The sequence below is a fragment of the Glycine soja genome, chromosome 5, assembly GCF_004193775.1.
Source record: "Glycine soja cultivar W05 chromosome 5, ASM419377v2, whole genome shotgun sequence".
In the NCBI taxonomy this organism is placed as follows: Eukaryota; Viridiplantae; Streptophyta; class Magnoliopsida; order Fabales; family Fabaceae; genus Glycine; species Glycine soja.
In genome coordinates, this window is record NC_041006.1 from 26,635,105 (window position 1) to 26,658,230 (window position 23,126).

A 23,126-nucleotide genomic window follows, 5' to 3' on the forward strand; every position below is an offset into this window, starting at 1 on the left:
TGCTAGGGAGGATTACTTTGATGATCCTTATTTATGTCCCAAGGTTGTTTGGGTTACACAAGTTTCTTGTTTCACACCACATCGAAATGTTGCAGCTTTCGATCCATCCACTAATGATATAAGATGCCATATGAAGCCACTCCATTTGATTGCTCTGGTGGAGGACCAAATTATTAATAAGATCTTAGTCGATGGAGGGGACACATTTAATATCCTGCCCAGGTCTATGCTATGCAGGTTTGGGAGGACTATTGAGGATTTGATTCCTCACAATATAGTAGTGTCATACTTTTATGGAAAACCTTCAAATTTAGAGGGAGTGGTTTGTTTGGATATTTCGGTAGGCAGTAGGAGGAGGCCTATGGTGTTTTTGGTAATTTTGTCACAAGCTAATTTCAATATATTGTTGGGAAGGGAATGGATCCATGGAGTTGGTGTTGTTCCTATGACGGTCCATTAAAAGTTGTTCTTTTAGAATGAGGATGGCAAACTCATAATGGTCGGAGGGGATCAATCATCGTATGGAATCTGTGTTGCCTTTGCAAGTGAAGCTGATCAAGCAATGGCAAGGACCACTCCGTTCGAAATTGAAGATTCATTCTATGTGAATAACATATTAGGTGACGAAAAGGACCAATTCTTTTATTGGGATACGAATAAAGGTTTCTTGTTGATTAACAAGGTTGTTGAGAAAACAACCAAAGTTGAAGAACCATGACATCGACATAAGCATATGCGAGCTTCATGGCTCGCTTATTGACTTACATAGCCAAAAGTAATAAAGCACACAACTATTGTGGCCATCGAAAAAGAAAACATGGCTACTACAGCCAACGAAATCAAAAAAATAGCTACTACAGTCGTTGAAAATGAAAACACAGCTACTGCAACCATCAAAATCGAAGCTATGGCTACTGTGGCCATAAAAAAGAACATGATGGATAATGATGCCATCAAAAAAGAAAAGAAAGTGATGGATACTAACGCCATTAGAACAAAAGAGAAATCAAAAGATGTTTCATAGCAAGAATGTGAGGATTTCAACTTGGATTGTATTTATGATAATTCACCTTTAGGCTTTGAGAAATCAATGTCCTTAGGGTTGAAAAAGATGGAAACTCATGATCCTTTAGAAGAGATTAACCTAGGAACTAAAGAAAATTGAAAGACCACTTATGTAAGTTATTAGATGTTGCACTTCGAGAATAAATAATTAATTTCTCTATTACATGAGTTCAAGGACTATTTCACATGATTCTTAATTGACATTTCACATGTTATTTTTGCAGCAGTTCTTGAGGCACGATGTCAATAGGAGGCCTACTAGATCTACCTTCCGCCAGGACACGGCTGCTAAAGTTCACGAGGATGTGGGAGATTTCAGTCATGATGAAGATCATACGTCATCCGAGATCGCCTTCTACCAGGATGTTATCGGTGAAGAGCTACTTGAGGGAGAGATGCTTTCATCTGACGAGGAATATGATTCCTTGGGAGACGAGAGTGACCCTTCCAAAGATATGACTTTGCCCTAGGTAGTTATGGGTCTTGGGTTTTGACTGCTCTGAATGTAGGATGGTTTTCCCTTTTTGATGTATATTTTGAGGCACGATGTCAATAGGAGGCCTACTAGATCTACCTTCCACCAAGACACGACTGCTAAAGTTCACGAGGATGTGGGAGATTTCAGTCATGATGAAGATCTTACATCATCCGAGATCGCCTTCTACCAGGATGTTATTGGTGAAGAGATACTTGAGAGAGAGATGCTTTCATCCGACGAGGAATGCGATTCCTTGGGAGACGAGAGTAACCCTTCCAAAGATATGACTTCACCCTAGGTAGTTGTGGGTCTTGGGTTTTGACTGCTCTGAGTGTAGGATGGTTTTCCCTTTTTGATGTATATTTGGGGTGAGAAGATTTCTATACTCAGTGTCATAATAGTTTGTTGTGTAAAACCTTTTGGTGATACTGTGTGATGTTTTGAGGGGGCGATGAATATTTATTTCTTGTTATGGTTGTAATGATTCCAATATGCTTATGCTTAAACCTTAAGGATGACTAAGACTCAATATGGATGTTTATTATTCTTTCCCGTTCTTTTCATCATTTAATTTTGTACAAGTTATTTCTTTATAATTTGTGCTTTATTATAGTGTTGCATAAAGATAGAAGAAAAATGGCAGCAACTTTCAAAATGTTTATTTTTTTATGCATTTTGACAATACATTTTATTCATGAACCAAAATATATATGTATGTATGTATGTATGTATGTATGTATATATGTATGTTGTATGTATGTATGTATATATGTATGTTGTATGTATGTATGTATACGTGTTCCTTTTTTTCCCAAAAAAAATATTGAGATATTTTGTCAACTTATAAATAGAAACCAAAATTTAATGATGCATACTCTGCAATAATTGTTATTTAAATGATTTTAATCCTATATTTTAGAAAAAGAAATTGAGGCATTACATCTTCAATTATGGGCTCCAAAATTAACATTTCCTTCGAGGGGGAAGGCACTATGACTTTGAGCATGTTGTCCTTCTGGATCTTCTACTTCTCCAGCATTATGGGTGCCAGTTGTCGAAATTGGTATATCTGAATCAGTTAGGATGGAAATACATGTATTGATTCTAATTTCTTGAAATGCAAATAGAAGGAATGAAAACAATTAGAGTTCAAAATGCTTACCAATTGTTTCCTTGTTTACACTCTTAGCACTTAAACTAACGATAGAGGTATCGTGATTTTCTTTTTCATCTAGAAAGGTAATGAGTTAAATCTTATAATTCTCAAAAGAATTTAGCACTAGAAAGAATTTATGAATGCTTAGAAAGTTACCCTGTCATCACCAGTTTGAGAAGCATCTTGAGATGATGAAAGATCCACTATTTTGTCATCCTGCAAGGTAGAAAGCTAGGATCTATCCTTTAGAATTCCATTCGAAAGATATGTCTCAAGAAACTTTCTAGATTGAGATCTCGTTAAATAAATTTTCTTCAAAGTTTCTTGGAATATCTTTTGCTTGTAGCAAAAGAGGTTGGTTTGGAAGAGGAACTGATAGGCATGTCCTCATCAGAATCATCCAATCCCTTTAAAACATTGGTCTTCAATGGATGGGAGGTACTAGACTAAAAGGACAAGGAAATTGGTTAAATTATGAAAATCATGGAAATAAATTAAGTTAGACATAAAGTTTTGAACCTTTGATGGTTGTTGAAATTTAGGTGGTTTCGATGGAAGCCTAACTCTGTCATCAATCTTGGCTTTACTAGTTTTCTTCAATCCCTACATGAGGGTTAATCATGCTTAGAAAAGTTATATAAAACAATGCCAAGAGTACTAAAGAATTTGAAATACATGGTGTCATGTGCTGCTCGAAGAGGAAGTTTTTCTCTTTCGAGAATATTTCTTCGAAGATCCTTGATCATCGTTATCCCAATCTTCATTTTCTCCTTGATAGGGAATCTTGGTGGGAACATCTGAAAATTGAAATCCAAAACATTAAAATGTTCAGTAAAGGTTGTTTCAAGTGCCTTAACATGATAAAATACAAAAGTTGCCATTTAATTGTCTAGTTTCAATTTCTACACATTGTGCTGGTAAAATTCCTTTTGGATAGTGAAGGTAATCTCCAAGGTAAATTTTAGCAAAGGTCACTTTTCGAGAAAGGGGAGTATTTTTATGTATAATAGAATGGTAATAGCTCTCGAACCTAAGGTGGATTTCAAAGACTCTTAGACCAAAATTGGCTTTGGGAAAGAGAGGAAGGTTTGTTGGGCAATATCAAGAAAATTTGGTGTCTCCTTTCTTGTTAATAATTCTACCAGTGGCTTTATTTTTTTCTATTTTCTCTCTAAAAGCAAATACAACTTCTTCATGAGTAGCTACGGGACGATTTGGGTGATAAGAAATATGATAGAAATTTTTTAAGAGAGTAATTTCAACAGATGACTCGTGCTTACGTATACTCTATTTGCTTGTGTCCTTCAATGAATGACAAGATTTAATTAGTTTATCTAAGAAAATCACAATCGAAACAGGTCTTTGAGAATAATAATTTGTCTACCATGAGTAGACATCTTGCTTGCTTAGATAATAGTTCTCTAAAAAAGATGGTTGAAAATGCAGCTTCACTTTGGGGATCCCATTCCTGATGACTTTAGGGATCAATGACTCTTCTCTCGAGAGTTGATTAGGCCTAATCCTTTTCTTGTATATTGGCACTGGAGGAAGTTGGCACAAACCAAACTATCTTGCAAAAATTTGTGGCTATAAGGGTAAAATCTAAGGTCTTTCGAGGTGGTTCTAGTAAATATGATATCCTAAGTGAGAAAGTTACTCCAAATTTCAACTAATTCAAGCTGGCCAAGAGTGTCACATGGGAACCTTAAGTTCAACCACTTAGGGCCTACCAGATTTGCAGTCAAAAATGGGGCAAAAGTGTTATCAAAGTGATTGAAATTGGGAAAAGCTTGAATGTACTTAGTGTAGCATTCATATGTACAAAACTTCTTGCTTGGGGATAGGTAGGTCAATCGAGCCCCTTCAATTTCAAGTTTTAAGTCCTTATGAACTATAGGGTACTAATCTTCATAAGTGGGGAACCAAGAGTTAATGGCTTCATAATCTAACTCAGGGCAATATGGACTTGCAAAGAAGATATCTTTATAGTTCAAGAAAGCTTTAAGTAGTACCTGAGTTTCCCATACTTTCTTGCAAAGAAGATATCTTTATGTCCTTGTTTTGATTTCACTGTAGACACTATAGGTGTTGGCAATGGTGTGCTCCTTCCCGTGTTAGCATAAGTGTCTTAGTCTGAAGGGTTGGTATGTTGAGAGGAAGCAGCCATTTTTAAGAAAGGAAAGAGGATGAAGAAAAGAGTAGTTACAAGAATAAGAGAGCTCAAGTTCACAAAAGTAGGGATAGCAAGGAGGTGGTGGAAGTGCAATTGACATTTGAGTTATATATAAAGAGTTTAAAAGATTGAAAATTTTCAACATTAGAATAAAATAAATATCTTTTAAATTGATGATATGATCTTATGACACATTAATAGGGTAGGCAGTTATAGCCGTAAAATAGGTAATCATCTCCTATCGATTAGCGTGAAAATCACAACTATGATTAGATGATGTTCCTAACATATTAAATGTTGATTAGACAAGATATTAAAGTAATATCTGAATATTTGTTACAAAAATAGTGCATTCTCAAAAGATATTACTCAGATACATTATTTTTGGGGGTTATCTATTATCTTTGTTATGTAAAATTTGATTAACTTATGGAAATCAAATTTTGATATACTTGGCTCGAGATGAGTAGAAGAATCCCCTTAAAAGTGATTAGAATATGGGCAAAAGTTTGAGAAACTTGATTGTATAATTGAAGGGAGTTATTTTGATTGGGATTTCTAATTTCGATAATTTCATTCATGCACATGATTGGAAAGCATTGGAGAGCAAAGTATTTTTTGACAAATTGAAGTACCAGTTGACACGATTGTGGAGAAGTTATACGAAGACAATTACAAGTATCAGATTAATGTATTTAGAAATATCATTGTACGAATGTCCTAATCATATAATTCGACCGTTAGTATGAGAAGTTTATAAATAAAACTGTTGACTGCCTATTTTCGGGGGGCTAAAACACAATCACTTAATTCCTCAAACACCAACAATTTCTACCATCAAAAATTGGCTAAAGGTTCAGCCAGTCATTGTGTATGTATTCAATTCCCATCTTTTATAAATTCATGCCTGTTAATTTTACTGCACATTTCTAAATCCTTTACTCTTTCCAATCTCCATTTCTTCTCAAAACTTTACTTTTTCAATCCCTACTTCTTATGATTATCAAAATCATTTAAAACTAATCATTAAATCAAATACATTTTTATCAAATGGATATATTTATCGAAGTTATAATTGTAGTTTGCATTAAATATTAAAGCAATTCTCTAATAAGTTGAAATCTATGAACTTGCTTGTTTGACCAAAATGAACTCATAATCGAAAATGGATTATGTGTCTCATCTTTAAACATTTATTTGTTAATAGAATCATTTAGTGAAAATTCGTTAGCTATTTTAAAAATATTTTCCTTTTGAGGAATAGATACAATTTCCATGATTAACAAATGCCTAGCAACTTTTTATTTTTAATGAATAATGTTTTCAAGATAATTTAATCTCTCTTCATCTAATAAATTCAACTCACCATACATCATATTCAAATAATCTTGGATGGGAATTTCATTTTGTCTTTGTAATTGAATTGAGTACAAATTAATCTCGATGGGCAATACTACTTCATGTCCATACACTAATTTAAAAGGAGTAACCCCTATTGTCCCTTTGGGTGAATTTTGATAAGCCCAAAGTATTTGATTCAGAGTTTCATGCCAACTTATTTGTTTCTAACCAATATGTTTTTTAATCAAGCTAATAAGAATTTTGTTAATAGCTTCCACTGGACCATTAACCTATGCATAGAAAAGAGTAGAAGTTAATAGTTTTATATTTCGAGAATTAGCATATTGAACCATTTTTTGTCCAATAAATATGATATTTTGTTCAATAGAATTTATTATATCACCTTGATCAACATCCTTAAGAGGAATGGCTTTCACCCATTTCATGAAATAATCCACTACAACTAAAATATATTTTTCCTCTAAATGAAGTTGGGTGTATTTGACCTATCAAACTAAAGTCCATCCTTGAAAAGGCCCAGGTTTTGTCATAGAATGTAATTCACTTGTTGATACTTGTTGAATTAGACCATGTTTTTGACAATCTTCACAAGACTTAGCATAATTTATACAATCTTCAAGAATAGTGGGTCAATAGTACCCTTGTCGAAATAACATTCATTTCATCTTTTCACTAGCTTGGTAAGAACCACAAATCCCTTCATGGGTTTCTACCAATGCTATATAGGCTTCAGATTCTCCCAAATATTTTAACCAAACCCCATCAACACCTCTTTTACATAACCCATTTGCCAAAATCACATAATTCACATATTTATATTTTGTCTTTTGATCTACTTGTAAACAAAGATTTTGAAGATAATCAACCAAAGGTTTTTGCCAATCAAGAGTTATTAATGCATTTATCTTAAGAAATTCAAGTTCTTCTGGTAATTTTTATTTTTATTGTAATCAAAGATTTGAAATTTTGCTCACTTAATTTATAACCAAAAGCAATTTGTACTGAGGCATTTGATTCTTTATTTTCTTCTTGATACACATGTTTAAATTCTAGATCATCGAATTTACTTAACTACCTAGTTGCTTGAGAAAAGTACCTTAACAAATTATTTTTGATACATTTATATTTTTTATTTAATTTTTTAATCACTAATTATGAATCTCCTCTTATTAAAACATGTTTTGAACCTAAATCTATTAGAGTCTCTAAATCAGCTATCAACACTTCATATTTTGTTTCATTATTTGAACATGTAGGTCTAATTTTGAATAAAATTCCCAAGGGTATATTATCTAGAGAGATACAAACAAAGACATAACTTTTTAATAGGACTATATTTAGTTTCATTATCATTCAGAATTCGACTAAGATAATAAATTGCACATTCTATGTCATTTTCATCTTCTTGCACCGGCATACTTACAATGATCGAATATGATGCTAAAATATACAACTTAAGATCTCTTCCTTCCACAGGAAGCACTAAAACTGGTGGAATTATTTATTGATGCCATCGAAAGCATCTTGGTGTTCATGTTCCCATCAAAAATCAAATTCATTCTTTAGTCTAAATAATGGAGAAAACAACTTAGTTTTTCCTGATAAATTAGAAATGAACATTCTAAGAAAATTCACCATACCCAACAATGATTGAAGTTGCTTTTTATTCTTTGGAGAGGAAGTCTCCAGAATGGCTTTTGCCTTATTTTTATTCATTTTGATTCCTTTTTGATGGATCACAAATACCCTGTAGATACACCAAAAGCACATTTTTAAGGATTCATTTTTAATACATGTTTTCTCATTCTTTCAAATGATACTTTCAAATGCTTAAGGTGATTATTTTTTAACTCGGATTTCACAACCACATCATCAATATATACTTGCATAAATTTTCCAATTAAATCGTGAAAAATTAAATTGATGAACATTTGTGTCTATGATAGAACCTTCAACTATTATAAAGGTGCTTGTTAATGAACATTGGTTTATGACTATGCATGATGAACTTAATAATTTAAAAGAAATGAAGTTTGGAAACTAGTGATTAGGCCTACTACGACAAAAATTATAGGTACAAAATGGGTTTTAAAAAATAAGCTAGATGAACATGACTTGATATCTAGGAACAAGGCAAGACTATTGGCCAAAGGTTATAACCAACAAGAGGGTATAGACTTTGGTTAAACTTGTGCTTTGGTAGCTAGTTAGAAGCTATGAGATTGTTGCTTACATTTGCTTGTATTATGCACTTTAAACTGTACCAAATGGATGCGAAGAGTGTTTTTGTAAACAGGTAAATTGAAGAGGAATTTTATGTTTCTTAACCTCCTGATTTTGACAATCATAAAAGTCATACTCATGTATATAAGCTTAAGAAAGCTCTCTATAGACTTAAACAAGCACCAAGACAATGGTATGGGAGACTTACCAACTTTCTCCTTGATCAAAAATATGAAAGAGAACAAGTTGATAAGATGTTTTTTATTAAGAAATCCTCTCATGACATCTTGCTTGTGCAGGTTTATGTAGATGACATCATACTTGGCTCCACTAACAAACTTTCTGTGAAGATTTTGTGCATAAGATGCAAGGGGAGTTTGAAATGTCAATGACGGGAGAGCTGAACTATTTCCTTGGTCTACAAGTGAAGCAAATGAATTGTTGAACTTGTCTCCATCAAACCAAGTATTATGAGGAACTTCTCAAGAATTTTGATATGGATAAAAGCAAGGAGGTTGCAACTCCTATGACTACAAATTGCTACCTTAGTGCAGATGAAAAGGGGAAACTCATTGACCAAACATGTATAGAGGTGTCATCAGCTCTTTGCTCTATTTGATTGCTAGTAGACCTAACATTATGTTTAGTGTTTGCTTGTGTGCTCGTTGTCAATCATGTCCTAAAGAGTCTCATTTATCAACAAGTAAGAGAGTTATAAAGTATCTTAGAGGAACCTTAGATGTTGGCTTGTGGTACCCTAAAGGTGTTGAGATCTTTTGAGTGGGATACTCAGATTCTGACATTGCAAGATGCAAACTAAATAAAAAAAAAGTACAAGTGGTACTTGTCACTTATTAGGACATGGCCTAGTATCTTGGAATAGCAAGAAGCAAGCATGTGTTGCCTTATCTACGGCTGAGGCTAAGTACATTGCTGCAAGGAGCTGTTGTGCACAGATTTTGTCACTTAAACAAATCCTTTCTAATTTTGGATTGCATTTAGAACACATTCCTTTAAGATGCGATAACAGTAGTGCCATTAGTCTCACCAAATATCTTATCATGCATTCTAGGATAAAGCATATAGAGATTAGGCATCATTTCATTAGGGATCATATTCACAAAGGTGATTGTGATATAGATTTTTTTTATCGACTCACAACTAGTTGATATCTTCACTAAACCTTTAGCAAGGACTCTTCCACCTTCATAATGAACTTGGCATTCTAAGTGAGTCTAATCTTACTTAAGCCAATTAGGGAGTATTCATTCATGTGCCTATGCATCTACATTTGTTTGATTGTTTGTTTGTACATATGATTTGCATTCTTGAACATTTAACATTCAGAAAAGTCATTTTAGCATGTTTAATTCTGGAAAATTATGTTTCAGCATGCATGATAATCAAATAAAATATCTTGTAATCAATTATTTCAAGCTGAGGCAGATATCTAAGCTCTCTGGGTAAACCTGTAATCGATTACCAACTTAGGCAATCGATTATTTCAATGAAGACAAAAATGCTTCCTCTTCGTCTAAACCTGTAATCGATTACCATCATGGGCAATCAATTATCAGGCATCTAAAACATTTTCAGCAACTGAAAAGATGCCTCCCCTGTCCTTTTTAAAGCTTTCCCAGACCTAGAAACCTTTCACATTCTATCTCAGACCTCTTTTTGAAGAAAGTATCTTTGTTATCCTTTCAACCTTCTAAACACTTAAACCTCTCTTTCTACCCTCATCCTCAACCTCCATCAATGCCAAAGAAGAAGAACAAAAGGATAAAGAACATTGGACACAAACCCACAGTCCCTAGAACGAAGAAGGAGAAGGAACCGACAAAGGGTGGTCCTTCAGGCAGAAGAAAACGGGTTACATGTTCTCCCTTACCTCCTACTACTCCAAAGGGAACTCCTTGGTTTTCTGAAGAACACTATGAGGCTTCTTACAAGTTCAGTTATGCGAAGAAGGAGATGATTCAACCAAAATATGTCAATTTAGTGTGGCTTAGAAGTGAAGGATTTCCTTTTCTTGAGTTGATTGAGCATCACGGGTTAAAGAAGCTGGTGGAGATGAAGGGCACCTACTACACTGACCTAGTAAAAGTTTTCTATACCACAACTCATATTGATGGTGATACTGAGTTCTTGTGTGTTGAAGTGAAAGGGCAACAAATTGTGATGACACCAAAGGTTTGGTTTGGCATTGTTGGGTTATCGTCAAAAGGAGTTATGGCGAATCAACTGGGTCTCAAGGAAGCTAGATTTTCTTTCAACAAGGTTGAGAAGTACAAGTCTATGATGAATAATCCTTCTACCTATGATGTTGTTGTTACAAAATCAAAGGGAAAGGAATGCTTTGGTACCAGACCCCTGATGCTTCAGCATAGGCTTTTGGCGTATGTTGTTGCTTGGATTATTACTCCAAGGGGGAGAAATCATGCTCAATTGATTGAGGAGGATCTTCTCCTTATCAGTCTTATGCAAGGAAAGTTGAAGATTAACTGGGTCAACATTATTTTTGATATCATGTTGAAGACAAAAAGGATTGGCTTTTTCAAATATCCTTATGCAATTCTGGTCTCTAGGATTCTTGATTATTTTGGTGTTGATACCCAAGAAGAAGTCTTTTGTTTTTTTGAGGAAAAGTTTGAAGTGAAGACCAAAGTCTTGAAGTAGATGGGGTACATCAAGTCTAAAGAAACTGGGATTGGATGGACTGAGAAGAGTAGAGAAGATCAAGCAGAACAAGAAGAAGCAGAAGAGAAGCCCATAAGTCCCTTTGAGTAAATAATGTTAGCAAAGATGGATGAGCTCATGAGAGTGCACAAAGAAGACTGTGTTGAGCTTAGGGAGTGCTTTGAGTCTATCTCAAAAAGGCTAGATGTTGTGGGAGCCCCTCATATGGATGATATCTGATCCATAGTTATTGTAACGACCCGCCTCGTCGCTACGATATCACTTACTATAAAAGTGACATTTCAATTTTTAAGTGAAAACTCCATTAATTTAATTGTGAGAACGATGGTAAATTTTTCGCGATGTACATTCATCAAACAACTCACAAACATGTGAACAAATACATACATACATACATACATATATATATATATTATACACCACTACACATCTTTTAAATGTCAGAACATAATTCAGATTTGTTTACATATATCTAAACTTGGGACTTACATGCCCAATCAAAAAGATTCAAGGAACCAACTAAGGAAGAGTTCATAACAAAACACAACTTTCCCCAAAAATAAATTCCAATGTTACCATGTTGACTTGGCGGCTCCAACAAAAGACTTCCCTTCAAGTCACCTACTGCTGCTCATCTGCTCCCACGAACGAAAGTTCGAGATCATCACAAGCACCAATCACACGATACAAAAATTGCAAATGTGAATTTATTATAAAATATCAACAAACACCAAAAGACAATGATTAACAAGAAAACAATAACAATGACCACAACCATTCTTAATAACCCATTGATTCAACGTACACTTAACAAACTAGTCATCAACTTTTCCATAATTCAAATCATATATGCTCAGAATGATGCATGTACCTGACTCAACTCTAAAATTCAATGTGGTACCATTTATCAGAAAATAGCCTAAGCATGTGCACATGACACTCCCACTTAGGAAAACTATGCAACAAGTGTCAAGGTCAGCCTATCGTGCATAGGCAACTCCTCCCCTCTCCCCCCCCCTATGGTGATCAACCTGAGTCCCAAGGAAGTTCCAAACCGAGTGACATGCCCCCAAGTACAAGTATTTTTCCTCATGAAAAACTACGAGTACTTAGTGACAAAGTTTGTACTATTTCCATGCAATATGAAGTATGAAACATGAGCATCATCAATGCACTGACCATGGATAGTTAAAGATTCTAAGTCATCCCTTTCTCTCTCTAGGAATGCTTAAAACTTTTTAAAACACTCTATTTCCCCCTTTAGGGATATCCAACATGGTCACCACACCCCCCATGTACATACACAGCATACATCATCACAATAACATCATCAACATTAAATCATCTCACCTCAACATCATCATCAACATCACAAGCAATCACATTCCACATACATACATATAAATTCATGCCCGGGATTCATATTCCATGGGTCTTCAGGCAACATAAACCTCATACAACCACAATCTATAATATCATGAGACTCATATTTTTAAGGAAAATTCTAAATTAAAAAGGAAAACCATGGTATTCAAAACAAACTCTTATGCTCATTTAAAATTTAATAAAGAAGTAAATAGAAGAACAAATATAAAATTTTGGGTAGAGTCTCCTCTATAATTAAGACTTTTCCCAAAAATTCCAATCAATACAACAACAACATCATTGACAATGTCAATCATCAATAACAAACATATCACATCCCATTAGTTAAAAACACAGTTTTTCTTGAAAACCAGCATGCACATCAATAACAAATATATCACATCCCATTAGTTCAAAACACAGTTTTTCTTGAAAACAAGCATGCACAAGGACAAACATGCATCCCCATAATTGGGTTCCCTGACCCCAACTATGGTATCAAAAGTTGTACACAAACAATAAACTCCCCTCACCTATCTATATCTCTTTGTTGGCTCCTTGCGGCGTTGTTCTAAGATCTCTTCACTTCCATTCGTCCAAACGCAGAGCTCTATATACCAAATCAAAGGTAATTGAGTATAGATTTCAAAGACTAGGTTAATATTAACTTTTAGGGTCAAATACCCATTCAATTTAAAAAGGGGCTAAAAGGGGTGTTTTGAGATTCATATCAAAGAAAGGTCATTTTGAAATTATGATCACACCACTATGACCAGGGTTCAACAAATGTTACAAAAACAAAGTCTATTTTATAAAAAGACAACTTTTACAACGTCTCCTTTTCAATGGTTTTTCAAAGAAAGTGTAAAAACATCCAATAATGGTACCCAAGTCAAAATAGATGCAAAGATAGGCTCAAACTAACAAGGAGAAGGCTTAGAAATCACAGTTACCTCGAAGAAACCGTGAAGGAAGAATTGGAGGCTTCATTCTCTACTAAATTCTCGAGTTGAGTTTTGAAGATTCCGCTTTGATTAAACTATTCTTCTCCGTGCGGTGGTCCGACGGACAGCAAAGGTGGTTCGTGGCGGTCACCGGTGGTCAGTGGTTGTAACGACCCACCTCGTCGCTACGATATCACCACTCCAAACCGCAAGAATTTCAATTTTTAAATGAAAACTCCGTTAATTTGCTTGTGAAAAATGAAAGTAATTTTTTTCTCGATATACATTCACCAACAATGCACCATTACTTAAGTGAACACACACACACACACACATATCATTCACATAATGGAAAGTAAATTTGTTCATACATATAATTAAATTGGTGATTTACATCTTCAATTCAACAAAAAGAATTATGGAACCAACTACGGAGGAGTTGATTAACAAAACACAACTCTCTCCCAAAATAATCCCAACGTCATCACGTCGGCTCGGTGGCTCCACAAAAGAATCTCACTTCTCGTACTCTACTGCTGTCATTCTGCTCCCACGAAAAAAGGTTCGCAATCATCACAGGTACCAACCACACGGTACAAAAATTGCGAGGGGTGAGTTTATTATAAAATAAATTAATACAAAAATCAAATAACCACAACTAGTAAGAAAACATTAACAAACATCATAAGCTTACACAAACATTCACTAGTCCAACACACACTCAACAAATAGTCATCATCAGTCCATAGTTCCAATCAATCATGCTCAGTATGATGCATGCACCTAACCTCAACTCTCAAATGCAATGTGGTATCATCCCCAAGGAAATAGCCTAAGTGTCTCCACACGACACTCTCACTTAGGAAAACTAGGCGGTAAGTGTCGAGGTCACCCTGTCGTGCAAAGGCAACTCCCCCCCCCCCCCCCTTCCCCATGGTGATCAGCCTGAGTCTCAAGGGAGTTCCAAATCGAGTGACATGCCCCCAAGTACAAGTATTCCTCCTCATGAAAAACTACAAGTACTTACTGAAAAAATTTATACTATTTTCATGTCATATGAAGTATGAAACATGGGTAACATCAATGCACTGACCATGGATAATTAAAGATTCTAAGTCATCCTCCTCCAGAGATGCTTAAAACTCTTTAACCACTCTATTTCCCCCACCAGGGATATCCAACAAGATCACTACACCCCTCATCTACATACACAACATACAACGTATGAAACATGGACACCATCAATGCACTGACCGTGGATAATTAAAGATTCTAGGTCATCCCCCTCCAAAGATGCTTAAAACTCTTTAACCACTATATTTTCGCCACCAGGGATATCCAACAAGGTCACTGCACCCCCCATGTACATACACAACATAACATCATCACAATGCATTTTCAACATCATCAACATTTCATCTCAATATCATTCTCAACATCAACATCATCTCATCTCAATGACATTATCGACAACAACAACATCATCTCATATTAACATAATCATCAATAACAACATCAACTCATATTGACATAATCATCAACAACAACATCATCTCATATCAATATTATCGTAAACATGAACGTCACCTCATATCAATTGATGTCATCAATAGAAATATCATCAGTAAGTCACACTCTGCATATACATATACAGTTCATGCCTAAGATGCACACTCCCCAGGTCTTCAGACAACACAAGTCTAATAGAAACAACAATGTTATTCATCAATAATAGATATATCGCATCCCATTAGTAAAAAATATTGTTTTCTTGAAAACCAACATGCAACAGGGACAGGAATACATCCCCGTAGTTGGCTTCCTTGACCCCAACTATGGTATTAAAAACTGTAAACAATAATAAACTCCCTTCACCTATCATGATCTCTCCTTTAATTCCTCTTTGTGTCGCTCAGAGGTCTCTCTCGTTCACGCTAGTCAGTCCAAACGCAAGATTCTATATGCCAAATTGAAGGAAATTTAATATAGATTTCAAAAACAAGGTAATGACAACATTCGGAGTCAAATACCCCTGTCAAAACATAAAGGGCTGAGGGGTGTATCGGATTCTACTAAAAGGAGACATCATTTTGAAATTCCGATCAAGCCAATGTGACTGGGTTTCAATGAAGGTCACGAAAATAACATCAATGTTATAAAAAGATAACTTTTACAATGTCTCATTTTCAAGGGTTTTTCAATGGAAGTGTAAAAACTCCCTATTATAGTACCCAACACACAAGAGACACTAAGAGGAACTCAAATTAACTAGGAGAAGGGCTTAGAAGTCAAGATTACCTCAGAGAAGCTATGAAATGGAGGATTGGGGGAATTTTCTACACCGAATCCTTGAGGAGGATTCTGAGGATTCTGCTCCAATTAAAATATTCCTCTTGGTGTGGGGGTTCGATGACAAGCAACGGTGGCTTGTGGCAGCCATTGGTGGTCGTGGGTGGTGGAAAAGGAGGTGTTAGGGTTTGGGGGCGCTTGGAGAGGAGAGAGTGAAAATCATGTTTTTCATGCTAAAGAACGTATTTATAATCTGTAGATCTCGCTTAGTGAGCTTGTCTCGCTAAGCGGGAGTCCACTTTTCACACTTAGCGCAATAATTTGCACTTAGCGCAACTCCCTCTGCACTAAGTCTCGCTCAGCGGGCCAATTCTCGCTCAGCACAATTCCCTCTCGGGTTAGAATTGTGCTTAGCGTGCCCCTACTCGCTCAACGCAATTCCTTTTCGAGCTGGAATTGCGCTTAGCGCGCCCTTCACGCTTAGCGAGACATTAAAAGTTGTTATTTGGAAAATCTCAATAGTCAGATTGTGGAGAATTGTCTTAGGAACCTCCAGCCAAAATTTGAAGATGATCCAATGGTTAATGAATCCGGGATCACGATTTTACTGGAATAGGTTTAGGTAAAATTTGAAATCTCATAATTTCAATTTAGCTCAACAAAACTCCACATAAATCAACATCCACATCAAGAAATTCACACATGACTAATTTAATCCATACATCAACTCATTCAAGTCAACCATATAGTCAAATAACACGATAAATACAATTAAACATCGATTTATAATTAGTAATATTTCAAGGTGTTACAGTGGTGGTGGTGGAGGAGGAGGTAGGGGGTTTGGGGGGAGGGTTTAGGGGAAGAGAAGGAGAAAGAAATGGCTCTTTTACGCTGCTAGACGTATTTGTAGCCTACAAGACTTGCCCAGGCGAAATTTGGTTCGCCTGGGTGAGCTGATCTAGCTCTAATTTTACTGCTTCGGTTAAAATATCATATCTCATACTCAAGATGTTATATTGCAAATCCCAACGGTCAGATTGTGTAAAATTGGGTTGCAAGCCTATAGTCCACATTTGAAAGAGATCCAACAGTTAACTAATCCAGGATTGTGGTTTTAGTGGAGCAGGTTTAAGTAAAACTTGAAATCTCATAATTTCAACCTAAGTCAATAAAAGTCCACATAACTCAACATCCTGATGGAAGCTTGCTTGTGGGGCTTCTATGGAGGCTGGATCTTTGAGCTTCAATGAGGTCCTTTAATGGTGATTTTCCACCATGGAAATGCAGCAGAAGACAAAGGAGAAGAGGTGAGAGGAGGCGCCATCCACTAGGGAATAAGCCATGGAAAAAGGAGCTTCACCACCAAGATGAGCCTTGGATAAGAAGCTTGGAAGGATGCTTCAATGGAGGAAAAGAAAGAGGGAGAGAAAGAGAGAGGGGGGAGCACGAAATTGAAGGAAGAAAAAGGGAGAGAAGTTGAACTTTGAGTTGTGTCTCACAAGACTCTCATTCATCAAAGTTACAACAAGTGTTACACATGCTTCTATGTATAGACTAGGTAGCTTCCTTGAGAAGCTTTCTTGAGAAAACTTCCTTGAGAAGCTTCTTTGAGAAAACTTCCTTGAGAAGCTAGAGCTTAGCTACACACACCCCTCTCATAACTAAGCTCACCTCCTTGAGAAGCTTCCTTAAGAAGATTCCTAAAGAAGCTAGAGCTTAGATACACATATCTCTCTAATAGCTAAGCTCACCTCCTTGAGATGAGAAGCTAGAACTTAGCTACACACCCCCTATAATAGCTAAGCTCACCCCCATGACAAAAAAACATGAAAATACAAAAAAAAAGTCCTTACTACAAAGACTACTCAAAATGCCCCGAAATACAAGGCTAAAATCCTATACTACTAGAATGGCCAAAATACAAGGCCCAAACGAAGGAAAAACCTATTCTAATATTTACAAAGATAAGCAGGCTTATACTTAGCCCATGGGCTCAAAATCTACCCTAAGGCTCATGAGAATCCTAGGGCTTTCCCTTGGATCTCTAGCCCAATCTACTTGGAGTCTTCTACCCAATGCCCTTGCGGGATAGGATTGCATCACATCCACATCAAGCAGATTGCACATGGTTAATTCACACAATACATCAACTCATACAAATTAATCAAGTAATCAAATAACATAAGAAAAATATCAAACATCTATTTTCAATTATAGAAATTTTAGGGCATTACAGTTATCCTTTAGGATCCCCTTAGAGCCTTAAGATAGTTAGCCTCACAGCTCATCAACATATAGTCTAGGCTTGACTTTTGTTCTATGTTTGTTTCAATATTTTGACTATGCTACTCTATGCTTTACTAATCAATTGTAATTTCATTTTAATTAATGATATTGTATATTTCTTTTCTCTATTTTGTGTGTCCTAAACTGTTATTGTTTGTATTCTTTATGATACACACTCTTTTTGGCTTTGTGATGCCAAAAGGGGGAGAAAATTTTTTATTTGATGTTCTTTGAGAAAGATTGATGATTTTGATTGTTGATTGAAATTAAACTTGAATTGAAAATATGCTACTAACGTGTTTGTGAAGCATGTTGTAGAACAAGTACTCTAAAAGGAAAAACATCAATACAGACCATATGGATTTGGCATTATCAAAACCAAAAAAGAGGAGATCGTTAGAACAAAGCTTGAAGCCCTAGTTTTAGTTTTGGCTTGATAATTTTGCAATGCCTGACATGTTTTAATAGATGAGGCATTTGTATTGAATGTTTTAGACTAGGCATGTGTATGATATAGTTTTAATCCTTTTCATGCTTAGAGTTTGATCAATTATGAAGTAGATGAATATTTCTTATTCTCTAAGTTTCTTAAGAACTTACTTCTACTTGAAATTTGACTAATAGCATCGAATTAATCGATTGTCTTATTTGGTAATCAAATGCCCAAGCCAGTTTCAGAAGAAGGAAGATTTTGCAGCTTAGGATAATTTATTACCCCATTTGATAATCGATTACCCAACTCCAGGAAACAAAGAGAAGGTCTCTGTTTGAATCTATAGTCGATTATCACACATGATAATCGATAATCCAGTCAGCACAAAAGAAATTAAAATTCTCAAATTAAACAAATTAATTGATTACCCTTTTTGATAATCGATTAACCAATTTCTGGAATTGCAAAACAAAAGGGATTTTATAAATTAGATTTGTTTTAACTGTCAAAATTTATAAATACTCCCATGTTTTCTTTTTAATAGAATCTTGATTCATTCAGAATTTGAGAAAAGCATTTCAAGAGAGTCTTCAAGAAGAATAGCACTACAATAAGTCTGAAGATTGAAGTTGATCAAAGAATCACTCATTTTAGAAACATGAATTGATCAACTTATGAAGAAATATTGAAGATTAAAGATTTACACATTTCAAGTGTATTCAATCCCTATCTTTTAATCTTTTAGAGTGTTGTTCTTGGTTAGGGTTACGAGGGATGTTGGAGAATTGATAAGGTTTCATTTCTGAATCTTTTCTTGTAGGGTTCAAGAGAAGATTTGTTTTCTATTAGAGACTAGTGTGCATAGTATTTGAAGTAGTGTTCTCTATATAGTGAAAGTCCTAAGAGAACTAGAACAAACTGGATGTAAGTTCAGATTGGACTGAACCAATATAAACTCTTGTGCGATTCTCTTATTCTTTGTAATTCTAATTTTTGTAATCATTTTGGGATTGGAATTGATTTCAAAGTGTCATCATAAAAGTTTTTGTTTTCTAAAGATTTTTTGAAGAAATTTTGATTAATTTAAAGGAGTATTTTTAATCAGTGTTAAGAACGATTTGGTAAAGATTTATAAGAATCCTTTCCGTCTCCCTTTTAGATTTTCGGTTTGATCCAAAAGTTTTCTCATTAAAATAATAGCCATAAAAAATAAATTAAGTTTCGAAACAAAATTTTTTCATAACAGTTGTAAGGTAAATGAGAGATTTAAACTGAACAGATTAAAATAAGATGCATAAAAACTTAGAAAACAAAAAAAAAAATTGATGGAATTGAGATACTGTTAAAGCTAAAACTGCTAGAAGGTTTGTGCCTTCTCTTTTGCTCTGTCTACATGCAAATCTCATCCATGTCACTCATGTATATCCTTTTTCAAATTCCAAAGATAAAAAATAAAAAACAAAAGAATATTTATATCACGGTATCTTCCTCTGGGCAATTTTCAATTTTTTCGTTAAAAGAAGATACTCTTTTCTCGCGAACATTGTCATTTTATCCTTTTTTTTCGTCCCTTCTTTTCCATTCACAGCAATTTTAGTTCATTATCCTCTCCCAAGCTAATCATGATTAGAAAACAAGTTAAACCACCAAAGAAAAGGGAACTACCTAGATCAATTCCTTTCTAATCCTATTACCAAGTTAAGATTTTATCATTTTAAAATAATTTCATGCACAATCTCCTAGCTAGCAAAACAAATATACTCTTAGTTGCTGGTGCGAATCCGGATTAATTCTTATCAACCATACTTGTCCCACCATCAAAACAATTTTGAATTCAATTTTTTACTATAAGTTTGAAAAAAATTTATAATTGATAATGATCCAATTAATAAAAAAACACATGCAATGTAGACAAATATATTTCTCTGGAACCCTCACCTTCCTATTACCAAGATCTACACACACGTACATTGGTTCATTAGAAACCAGAGGCAACTTAACTCTTCTAAACTTCCGTACATTGAAGCCAGAAAATTTAACTCAAAATTAAAAAAAAAAAAAAAAAAACAAACAAATCGTAAGTTACACAGTATTTTAGTGTCGAGTGTTTATTATGACTTTTTTTATTATATATAATAGTATAATATACAAGTATACATAAATGACAATACGAATCTGTAGTACTGATAAACATTTGCAATTTACGATCTATTTGTGTGCGCTGGGTTTCACGTTACAACGCGATTTCCTCCCATTCCTAGTAAACCGTGCAATGAAAACGCAAATGCAATTAAGGTGTCATGACCGGGAAGCCGACTCCACCAGTTTCCCTATTCTTTTCACCATTTGAGTGGCCACCTTCTTAGGCGGTTTCCGTCCCTTCTTTTCCGGTCGCAAATACAAACCCAGAACATCCTTGACCTCCTCGGAACTCCACCCGGATTTCTTCAACGAATCCGAAAACCTCTCCGCATCGAAGACCTCTTCATTATCCAACAAAACCGAAACCGAACCCGAACCAGAAACCATTTCGGATATATCCGATTCGCTCCACCCTCCTTCTCTCAGAACCGAACCCATCATCCCCACATATCCCTCCACCCACTTCGATCTCCGGCGGCGTTCGACGGCGGCGTCGAGGCTGTGTCGGGAGAAGCCGGGGGCGGGGCACTTGTTGGCGGCAGAGGAGTGGTTCTCGGATACGGATCTCTGCTTCCTGAGAATGGGATCCGAATCAGAGCGAGCGAACTCGGCGGCGTGACTCGCGTGGAGTTGTATTCCCGAGTTGCGGAGGTGGGTTATGACTTTTTCCGAGAGTGCGGAGAATGAGTGAAGGCTGTTGCGGTTGCGAACGGTGGACGCCGCGGACACCGAAGCGGCTCGAGCCAGGAGCCGCCTTAGACCGGCTGCGTGGGCCGGGTTTGGACCGGTGGGTCTGCGGTCCACGTCGACCATTTTATTCGTGAAAATCAAAGACAGTACCGAAAATTTACAAAAACTCTCACACACCTGAAGTAAACCGCTTGACTTTGTGTTTTGTGTTTGGTTTCGTTTGGGAGGATTTTATAGATACAATACAAGAAGATGGAGTATGAGAAGGAGGTTGGAGACGGTGAGAGTGGTGAGTGTGTGTGCTTTTCGCGGGGTTTCGCGACTTTGTTTTTGAGTAAAACGATTGATTATTTATAGCAGATGAGAATCGGGCCCGCATTGAATTTTCAGATTGCGATTTTTTTTTTCTTTCTCCATTTTCCACGTTGCCACTCCCCCTCTCGTCAACAACACTTTGTTGGAAAGTTCTGTTGACAAGTTATTTTTTATTACTTTTTAATTCATAATAAATATATATTAAAAGTGTTGCTATAATTTGAATCTTTAATGTATGTTAACATAAGTTTGATTTCTTGCCTTGAGTGTGAAAAATGTTTTGTTGAGAGAATATTTATTTTGATAATTTTTTTATAAAAAAGCTGAGTGTCAACTGTAGATTATCTCTAGTAAAAAAAAATGTTACTGTTTACTATTTTCTAAATTATAATTACAGAAATTATATTTATACGATAAATTGTGCAATTTTTCGTACAAAGAGAAAAAAGCGTAAAATAAAATAAATATATAATACAATAGAAATAAAAATATCATATAAATTATATTCTATTTTTGTTATACTATGATGACTTTTGACCAATAGTTAAAATTGAAAGAATAATAATATTTAAATACTTTTATATATTACGTTACCTTTGTTTTATCATGTTATATTATTTATTACACATTTTTTTTGTAGATTTATTTTTTTGAACGAATATTTTTTTAGATATCAGTTCATACTTGTTGTCTATAAATTAATTTCTATATTATCTTAGGAAAGTTGTCTATCAACAAAAGCTACCATGCGGTGCAATTAAATTAATAAGACTTTGGTATCTTATCACGAGTAATATTTGCAGGTAAATTTTGGTCACACATGGTTTAAAAATTGTCTTATTATTCTTGATAAAAAAATCTTTGGCTTTCTTAAAAAAAAAAAAAAGTAACTAGGAATACAATGCATCCAATGTTGGATAACATAGGAATAACAAGTGGTTGATTCACACTCTAATACTTCAACACATAATAATTTTACTATTATACAACATTTTTTTACACTTATTAATATGAAACAGGTCTTAATTTAAATAGGCTAATAGGTTAGGTCATCCTTATATAAAGGGGGAAAAGAAGATGGGTGGTTTAGGGATTAAAAATATTAAACTTTTCAATATGGCTTGTTAGGGAGATGGTGGTGGAGAATAAAAACTGAAACAAACTCGTTGTTGTATAATTAAAATGCTAGAGTATAAGTATAGGAGGGTTGAATTGGGTAGGGAGGTGTGTGGGAGTAGGTGTTTGGTTTGGTGGAAGGATATTAACTCCTTGCAAGGTGAGGATTTGGGCATGCCTAGTAGTTGGATATCTAAGAACTTGTTTAGAAAAGTAGGGGATGGAAAGGAAACCTCTCTCTGGAAGGATATTTGGATGGTTCCGGAGCCTTTATCAATTAAGTACCCAAGGTTATTCTCTTTGGTAGTGGACAAGGAGGTTAAGGTTAAGGGTATGTGTCAATGGATGGGTGGTTCATTCTCATGATGTTGGAGGTGGTGTCGGGA